This window comes from Lolium rigidum, chromosome 2, assembly GCF_022539505.1.
Source record: "Lolium rigidum isolate FL_2022 chromosome 2, APGP_CSIRO_Lrig_0.1, whole genome shotgun sequence".
NCBI classification, from domain to species: domain Eukaryota; kingdom Viridiplantae; phylum Streptophyta; class Magnoliopsida; order Poales; family Poaceae; genus Lolium; species Lolium rigidum.
Genome location: NC_061509.1, coordinates 272,044,448 through 272,053,082, shown reverse-complemented (window position 1 = coordinate 272,053,082; position 8,635 = coordinate 272,044,448).

Sequence of the window (8,635 nt, the reverse complement as noted above, 5' to 3'; positions counted from 1 at the left end):
GAAAGTCTCAGCCCGAAGCTGAGATCAGTTCGCATGCACTACAGGAATGGGCCGATATGCCGAGGGCCTTTTATACGTCGACGGCCAAAAGTCGGGGTCGTCGGCGTATGGCATGGCTAGGCCAGCCTGCCAATCCGACCATCGGCGTAGCGTTGCCGTCGGTGTAGCGAGGTCTACACTGAGGGCAGCCCTCGGCATACCTTTGGCCCTAGCGTAGACAGGGCTACGCCGACGGCCACCCTCGGCGTAGGCCATTCTTCAAATTTGTCTAATTTTGTAAAAAATCATAACTAATTCATATGACGTCAGAAAAATGCGTATAAGGTAGTATCAAAATATTCAGAAAATCATCATCTATCCGTTTATGTCAAAATCATGCATATTTGAATCATGTACAGTACCATGTTAACATAGTAACAATTTAAACACTTTCTTATATGTCCTCAGGTTCCCGTTTTGACCAGATGACAATTTAAACGAAGTCAGAAAATCCCGCGGAGCCGCATGGCTTCATTTTATGTGTCCTAGTAACCACTCCAACAGTTGGAATTGGGATACAACAATTATTTTAGAAAACCCTTCGAACAGAGCTATCAAATCCGGAGTTCTATGGCTTTTAGGGGAAATAAGTAGGAAACACATCGCATAGTTTGTCTGAACGAGGCCATATTTAGCACACGCGTGGTCCCTGGGATGGGAAAAAAGGCACTGGGAGCGTATTTCCAATCCCACCAACGGGCGATGGTTTTTCATTTTCGGGGTGCCAAAACGGGGCTTTTTTTGTGAAGCAGCTACATAGGGCGCATTTTAGTATTGCGCGAGACCTTCACGTAGTGGTAGAATACCGCCTCCACACCACATATCATATGCCATATGTGTGCTCTAGCTATCTAAGAATCCTTGCGGCTTCCTGCGGTGTCCCGCCGAATCCACTAGAAATTAACCGGATTTGAACTAGGGGTACACTTTCCGTCGCTCAATAAATTCCAGGAAAAATATTTTTAGGTCTATGACACAACACTTTATGTGCTAATTTTTTTCCGTTTAGCGCGATGGCGAAAGGGTGCACCAGCGCCTGGTACGGCCATACCACATCTCCCGGGGGCCCCCGTTTTGGCCAGATGGCAATTTAAACGAAGTTAGAAAATCCCGCGAAGACGTATGGTGTCATTTTATGTGTCCTAGTAACCACACCAAAAGTCGGAAGTGGGATACAACAATTATTTTGGCAAACCCTTTACAAATAGGGGTATCACGTCCGGAGTTCTATGGCTTTTGGGAGAAATGAGTAGGAAATGGCCCGTGACACGTATAGTTTGTCGGAACGAGGCCATATTTGACACGTGCGTGTACCCTGGGATGGGAAGCAAGGCTCCATGCGTGGATTTCCAATCCGACCCACAGGCGATGGTTTTTTTTCATTTTCGGGGTGCAAAAACGGGTTTTTTTTGTGAAGCAGCTACATGGGGCGCATTTTAGTATTGCGCGAGACCTCTGCATAGTGGTATAACACCGCCTACGCACCACATATCATATGCCATATGAGTGTGCTAGCTAGTCGGAATCCCTGCGGTTTTCTGCGGTGTCCCGCCGAATCCGCTGGAAACTGACCGGATTTGAACTAGGGGTACACTTTCCGTCGCTCAATAAATTCCGGGAAAAATGTTTTAAGGTCTATGACACATCAGTTGATGAGCTAACTTTTTTCCGTTTAGCGTGATGGTGAACGGGTGCACCAGTGCGTCCGGTATGGCCATTTCACATCTCCTGGGGGGGGCCGTTTTGGCTAGATGGCAATTTAAACGAAGTCAAAAAAAACCCCGCGGAGCCGCATGGTGTCATTTTATGTGTCCTAGTATCCACTCCAAAAGTTGGAATTTGAATACAACAATTATTTTGGAAAACCCTTTACAAATAGGGATATCACGTCCGGAGTTCTATGGCTTTTAGGAGAAATGTGTAGGAAACGGCCCGTGACAGCGCATAGTTTGTCGAGACGAGGCCATATGTGGCACGTGCGTGGTCCCTGGGATGGGAACAAAGGCAATGGGAGCGGATTTCAATTCTGATCCATGGGCGATGGTTTTTTCATATTTGGGGTGCCAAAACGTTTTTTTTTAAAGCAGCTACATGGGGCGCATTTTAGTATTGCGCGATATCTCTGCGTAGTTGTAGGACACCGCCTCCGCACCATATATCACATGCCATATGTGAGCGCTAGCTATCTGGAAATCCATGCGGCTTCCTGCACTGTCCCGCCGAATCCGCTGGAAACTGACCGAATTTGAACTACGGACACACTTTTCGTCGCTCAATAAATTCCGGGAAACATGTTTGTAGTCTATAAAACATCACTTTATGTGCTAATTTTTGTCTGTTTCGCGTGTTGGCAAGCGGTGCACCAGCGCGCCCGGTACGGTCATTTCGCATCTCTCGAGGGGAGCCGTTTTGGCGAGATGGCAAACTGGACATCATATTTGGATTCCTGTAATATTTAGGTTCAAAAGATGATATGGATGTTATATTTAGATTTCTCTCGTTTTTCTGATCGATTTAGACATATTATTTGTGGAATTTCGATTTTCCGATTTAAAGATATTAATTGTTCTATATTAAATAGAAAAAAGACAAAAAAATAAAATTATTTTTTTATTATTTGAATTCAATATTATTATTACTTATACATTCATTTGTGTTTACTTAAGTAATTGTTAGGAATTCAAAAATAAAGAGGTGTGACATCACGGTCCAAGGGTTAATAAGGTTGATATGCTATTAATATGAGCAAGGTATCAATTATTTATTGTAAGCTCATCCGAATGGAATCAAGAAGTTAAACGTGCTGAGTGTAGAAAGGTTATGGGAGATTGCACAGCTCTAACAGGGCCGGCTGCTCATGTTTATATAGGCGGACACATGTACAATTACAGGTACAACCCGGAGAAAACACGGGGACCTATACCTATACAATATGTTACTCAACACCCCCCCCCCCGCCCGCGTCGAAGGGTCGGCACCGACACATAGACCGGAGCGAAACTCCAGGAAAAGTCGTGGATGGCAATCCCTTCGTCATGATATCGGCAAACTCGCTGAGACGTCGGTACGTGAAGAACTCGAACGCGACCGAGGGCAACTTGCTCACGAACAAAGTGGATGTCCAACTCGATGTGCTTGGTGCGCCGATGATGAACGGGGTTGGCAGAGAGGTAGACGGCCGACACGTTGTCGCAGAAGACCACCGTAGCCTTGTCAACAGGACAAGAGAGCTCGGACAGAAGCTGGCGAAGCCAGGTGCACTCAGCCACATCGTTAGCCACGACGCGGTACTCAGCCTCAGCACTGGAGCGAGACACGGTGGGCTGCCTCTTGGAGGACCAAGAGATGAGCGACGAGCCGAGGTAGACGCAGTAGCCGCTGGTGGAGCGGCGCGTATCCGGGCAGCCCGCCCAGTCCGCGTCCGAGTAGGCGACAAGGTCAGTCGACATCGAGGGCGAAGCATGCAACGACATGTAGCCCATGGTACCACATACGTAGCGGAGAATCCGCTTCACCGCGGCGCAATGAGCATCCCGAGGAGCATGCATGTGCAAGCACACCTGCTGCACGGCGTACTGGAGCTCCGGTCGCGTCAACGTCAAGTACTGAAGAGCACCGACGATGGAGCGGTAGAACGGCGCGTCGGACGCTAGCGACCCATCACTGGCGGAGAGCTTGGCCTTCGTGTCGACAGGAGTAGGCGCAGGGTTGCAGTTAAGCATCCCTGCGCGCTCGAGAAGCTCGTGCGCATACTTCCGCTGATGGAGGAAGAACCCGTCCGCACGCCGGACAACCTCGATGCCGAGGAAGTAGTGGAGCGGGCCAAGATCCTTCAACGCAAACTCAGCGCGAAGACTGTCGGTGAGCTATCGAAGAAGACCAGCGGTGGAGGCCGTCAGGATGATGATGAGGACATCCCTACTACACCACTACCTCCGTCATTGATAAATGAAGATGAACCTGCTGTGAAGCTCAAGTCCAATGAAGTTTGGATTGGACCAATTACAAGGGCTCGTGCGAAGTTACTTAAGCAACAGGTGAACTTGTTTCTAAACGATACTTTGATTGATGAGAACTTTATACTACCTAAGTCCTATTACTTATGTATCATCAGGTATCAAGAGGAGACGAGCATTGCACGAGGAGTAGAGGAGCAGCTGGACATGAAGACGGACGTCAAGATGGACGTGAAGCTGGACATGGAGCTGGACATGAAGATATCTCATGGACGAGCGAGGGAGGAGCGGGAGGCATGCGTGAGAGGAGAAGTCAACGTCCAGGCCGGTCCAGCGCCCGGTTAGACCGGCCTCCAGACCGGCCAGACCGGTCCCTGGCCCGGTTGACCGGGCGGCAACCGGAACGGATTTATCGTACCGGAGCCAAACCGGATTTTTTTGAACTTCCCGATTGCCGCCCGGTTGACCGGATCCCACGCCGGCCTGCCCGGTCCCTGGCCCGGTTGACCGGATTCCAGACCGGACTTGTCCGAATCTGTCTCGACCAGATCTATTCTGGGTCGGTTTTACTTGTATTTTTCGACCAGAACTCGTCCCGGACGCCTATATAAGTGCCTTGGACGACCCCCTAGCTGCTTTAGACCACATTTAAGATAAACCATAGTTCTTAGTTGTTTGCTTATGCAAAACTATTGAATCCCTACACCATATTGCTTGATATTGTGTAGATCCTGAAAAAGTCTTGTGTGATCTGCTGTTCCATTGGGAATTAGACGGTTGCAACTTACCGCTTCGTGGTCGGCGGCTACGTGCACAAGTGTGTGGAGTTGCGAATATCTTGCAGGGTTGAGAGCTGTTGCATTGGCGACATGGACCAATCGAGAGATCTCGTTGCGTCATACAAGTTATCATCCACTACATCGTCGTGTTCCTCCGCTGCTATCACCCCGTGATCATCATCACCACCGTTGCTTACTGAGAAGATCGGGCCACCCCTTATCATCTTGGTATCAGATTTCCAGTTTTCCTCGGTAAGCCATCCACAATCCACCCCATAGTTGAGTTGTGAGTGTTTTCCTATCCAGAAAAAGCCAAAAATTTTAGGGTTAGGGTTTGCCATAGCCTTAGATTGCACTAATTTCGAGTTTTAGTTGCTTTTCGTAGTTGTTTTTGCGTATCTTTGTCTTCCATCTAGTTTTAGGGTTTGAGTTTCCACCATCATCTAGTGTTTACAGTATCATATCGTATCAGTTTTTGTTACTCCGAGTCCACATAGTGTACAGTGTGCTTGTTCCCAACCATAGACACAGCCATTCGATATACGTGACTAGGAACTTCCCCAGAAGAGACTAGTTTTACCGCTCGACAGGCTGCTCGTTAGGTTATCGGTGCTTTGCAATTTTTGTTGGCCGTGTTATCAAGGAGTTGAGTCATAAAAAAAAAGAGAAAATTGAAAAGAAGCAAAAAGAGCTACATACCTGCATGTGTTATACAAAAAAAGAAAAAAATCCCAAAAGAAAAGTGAAGTGCTAGTTGAATCAAGTGAAGGCCTAAGTTTACTTTACTGCACCCGTAGTTGAGCAATCTTGTGCCTGTCTCGTTGAGCTTTGCTAGCGTCTCTCTAGTGCATTGCAACCTTGTTCCCACATATAGTTGCATTGCCCCATTATATCGCCTTGTGTGAGTATCATTGGTTATCTACGGTCAGCGCTAGAGCTTGTTATTGGTGCAAATAGGTAGCCTACCTACAGCTCCACATATATCCTGCTTTGCCGTGTGATTTGTTCTTATACCCTTGATATTCGCTTCGCTACATCCGTGCACTAGTTGTTACTACAAGTGGTAAGCAATACTAATTTACTTTGGAACGGTAAGATCTCCTTTTCTTATCAGTTTTTGAGTGAGTTGTGAGAGTACCACCATATATTTTTGATTTAGTGCACTAATCTACTAACCATGTCTGCTAGTGATGAGAAAATTGTTAACCAGGAGAACAAGAACTCCGCGGATTTGATGACATGGAGGGAGTATGAGGCTCTTCGTAATGAGATGCGACGTGAATTCCGCGCTCGGGATGATGAGCTTAAAGGGACGGTCCAAGAGATCTCCCGTAAGCTGGATGCTACAAGTGCGACCGTCACAAGGATGCAAGATCAAACGACGGATATACAACGCAGTCTTACTGACTTACGCTTACTTGTTGAGAATTTGACCGCACGACAACAACAAGACGATGATGAAGATCCTGAGCTTCAAGATGACGCACACAATGCTCGTGGTGCGCCTCGTGGTGATCGTGCTCGCGGTTGGGTTCCACTTGGCCGCAATGGTCATGGACATGATGAGGAAGATGGATTGGGTAAGCCCAAATTCTCTATACCCAAGTTTGAAGGAGGTGCTGATGTTGAAGAATACCTCACTTGGGAGCTCAAGATTGAGAAGCTATGGAATCTACATCCGCACTACACTGAAGATAGGAAGATCAAGCTTGCTTCTTCTGAATTTGATGGCTATGCTTTGTGTTGGTGGGATGCTTTTGTTCGTAACCGAGACGAGGATGGTGAGCAACCTATACGTACATGGCGTGCCATGAAGGAGGCGATGACTTCTCGCTTTGTGCCTACAAATTACTTGCGGAATATATATGATAAGCTGACACTATTGAGACAAGGTGTGAAGACTGTGGATGAATACTACATGGAGATGGAGATGCTAATGCAGCGTGGCCGTGTCCGTGAGTCTCTTGAGATGACAATGCAGCGTTTTCTGAATGGTTTGAAGTATGATATCAAAGGCATTGTTCGTCACTACAGCTACACCAATATGAATCAATTGTTACATCATGCAAGAGAAGCTGAATCACAGTTGGCTGACGAAGCAAAGATCAAAGGACGAGCTACAGGAGCTGGGCGTTTTACACCCCGCGCGGCTCCATCTACGGCGCCGGCGCCTTCGACGCGCTCCGCTCCTTACTCTACTCCGCCTAGTAAGTCGGTCTCCAATGTGTCTAACACAAAGAAGTCCGAATCTGCTGCAAGTACGAGTGGCTCTAATGTGTCTACTGCGCGTAACCGTGATATGGCTTGTCACACATGTGGTGGCAAAGGTCACTTCAAGAGAGATTGTCCTAACCGTAAAGTTATGATTATCAATGAGGACAATGAGTATGAGACTGGAGATGATGTTGATCCTAATGCTCCAGAAGATGATGACTATGACACTGATGGTGAAGATGCATATCCGTCTGATGCTCGCACCATTGTTGTGTCACAGCGTGCTCTTAATGTGTTGCCTAGTGCATCTACTCAGCGCTGCAATTTGTTCCAAACAAAAGCTTTAGTTGGTCCTGACAAGGCTTGCAAGGTCATTATTGATGGCGGGAGTTGCCGCAATTTAGCAAGCAAGGAGTTGTGTACCAAGCTGAAGTTGAAGTATCTACCGCACCCGCATCCATACTATATTCAGTGGTTGAGCGACAATGGTGAGATGCAGGTAAACCACATGGTGCGTGTTGAATTTGCTATTGGACCGTATAAGGATTGCATTGATTTTGATGTGGTTCCTATGACGGTGTGTCACTTACTATTGGGTTGGCCTTGGCTCTATGACCGTTCTGTGCAACACAATGGCCGTGCCAATACATATCACTTGGAGTTCAAGGGCAAGAAAATCAACTTACAGCCTATGACACCACAACAAATTGTCAATGAGTCTCGTCAGAAAGTTGAAGTGAACTTGGAGGATGCATCTTTAGATAGGCGAGAGAATTGTAATGTTGTGAGTGATATAACGAAAAGTGAGAGAGTGAATTCCTTAGTCTCATTAGCCACCAAAGAAGACATGAGAGAATTTAGTGAGGATCCTACAGCCATGCCTCTTGTGCTCTTGTACAGGGGTACGGTTTTGGTTTCTAACGACATGACCCCTCTTCCTCTTGGTGTTTCTAATGTTTTGCAGGAATTTGGCGACGTGTTTCCGGATGAGGTACCCGTAGGACTTCCACCATTGCAAGGTATTGAGCATCAAATTGACTTGATTCCCGGAGCTTCGCTACCCAATCGGGCACCATATAGAACGAACCCCGAAGAAACGAAGGAGATACAGAAGCAAGTACAAGCGCTACTCGACAAAGGTTATATCCGCATAAGCCTTAGTCCTTGTGCTGTTCCTGTTATTCTAGTTCCTAAGAAAGATGGTACATGGCATATGTGCGTAGATTGTAGAGCTATAAACAATATCACTATTCGATATCGTCACCCTATTCCCCGTTTAGAGGATATGCTAGATGAATTGAGTGGTGCTGCTGTGTTCTCTAAAATTGATTTGCGTAGTGGTTATCATCAAATTAGGATGAAAGAAGGGGATGAGTGGAAAACCGCCTTTAAAACAAAATTTGGTTTATATGAGTGGTTAGTAATGCATTTTGGTCTAACTAATGCACCTAGCACCTTAATGAGACTGATGAACCATGTTTTGCGTGAATTTATTGGCAAGTTTGTGGTTGTGTACTTTGATGACATATTAATCTACAGCCGTAATGAATCTGATCATACTATACATATTCGACATGTTTTGCAAGTGTTGCGTGATAATAAACTCTATGGTAATCTTGAGAAGTGCACGTTTTGCAAAGATAAGGT